This window comes from Aplysia californica, unplaced genomic scaffold (assembly GCF_000002075.1).
Source record: "Aplysia californica isolate F4 #8 unplaced genomic scaffold, AplCal3.0 scaffold00249, whole genome shotgun sequence".
Taxonomy (NCBI): domain Eukaryota; kingdom Metazoa; phylum Mollusca; class Gastropoda; order Aplysiida; family Aplysiidae; genus Aplysia; species Aplysia californica.
Genome location: NW_004797519.1, coordinates 13,404 through 14,693, shown reverse-complemented (window position 1 = coordinate 14,693; position 1,290 = coordinate 13,404). Strand labels below are relative to the sequence as shown.

The 1,290-nt window shown below is 43.7% G+C and overlaps 1 protein-coding gene across 1 annotated transcript in view; it reads right to left on the bottom strand.

The window, feature by feature from the left end:
• The window catches only part of LOC101860176 (ribosomal protein S6 kinase alpha-5), a gene marked incomplete in the record, with an annotated part of 38,417 nt that overhangs the window by 35,580 nt on the left and 1,547 nt on the right, over positions 1–1,290 (bottom strand).

Below are 1,290 nucleotides of genomic sequence, written 5' to 3'. Positions count from 1 at the left end.
GGGGGGGCAGACAGACAGAAGAAACAGCAGAATGTGTGTTCAGTAAAAAGTAGTAGGGCAAACCAGAGGTGCTTTCCAACCACCCTAAACCATCTTGGAGGATGGCCTGAAAGAAGCAAACCACAACAGAGCATCCGCCAACCACCCAGACTCATTTTCAGTAAAGGCGAATGCCATTATTAGGTTTACGGCAACAAGACTACGTTTTTCCAGTAAACAGAATTGTTTGAGTACATTGAAGTACATCGACACAATTCTGGTCATTAAGGGTTGGAAGAAAGTTAGCCAGACAGATAAAAAAACAACAGGGAAAGTAAATAGGTAGGACCTACGGGTGGCACCCTCAACCACACACGAGTAAAGAGAGGAGAATATCACACGACAAAAGTCATTAGGTGTTGGAAAGGAGCAAGATAATGCAGAGAGATATAACAGAGCTAGGGAAGATTGAAGAATACCGGACCACCCGTATACATTATTGAGCGAGAAAGTGCGGAGGGTGGGGCGGGTGGTTGGGGTGGAAGAGGGGTGGGGGGTTCAAGGGGGTCTCCCCCTGACAAATTTTTAATGAGTAGATCTACCGGTCCGAGATTCTCCATTGAGAGATATTAAAAACTGGGGAAAATCATGAATTCCTTAGGATGAGACATAGGCAGAGTCAGTCCGCTGGTCCGGTATTCTTCAATCTTACCCAGAGCTAGCCTGACAAGCAGTGTGGAAGCCCGCCTCCTAATGACCTGAACTAAATTTTGTCAACAGAGCATAAAAAACTTTAAGAAAAATAACAACAACAACAACAAAACCGACAACAATAACGACAATAACAAAAACAACACAAGCAACCCCCCGCACAAAGCGGTTAAACGAAATCGCAGACAAGCTTCTTGTGTTGAAGGTTAACCCCACTACTATAAACACCACCTAGATCTGCGTCATTTGGAAGGCATTGCAAAGCAGACACAATCATTGGGGCAGAGCACGTGGCCCCTCCCTAAGGTGGGCGAAGAGGAATTAATATTCCAGGTTAAGTTTGGAGATTCCCCCACCCCTCCCTTCCCTCCCCACAGGATTCGACGGTCTATTTCCGTGTAACAAATAAAGTCCATAATATGAGACGTGCCCGCAACCACCAGACAATACACAACAACAACAACAACAACAACAACAACAAAAAGAACAACAACAACAACAACGGTGAAACAAGGATAAAAATAACAACAACAAAAACTGAAAACAATGATAAAATAATAATAATAACAACAGCAGCAACATCAACAACTACTTCAGTAA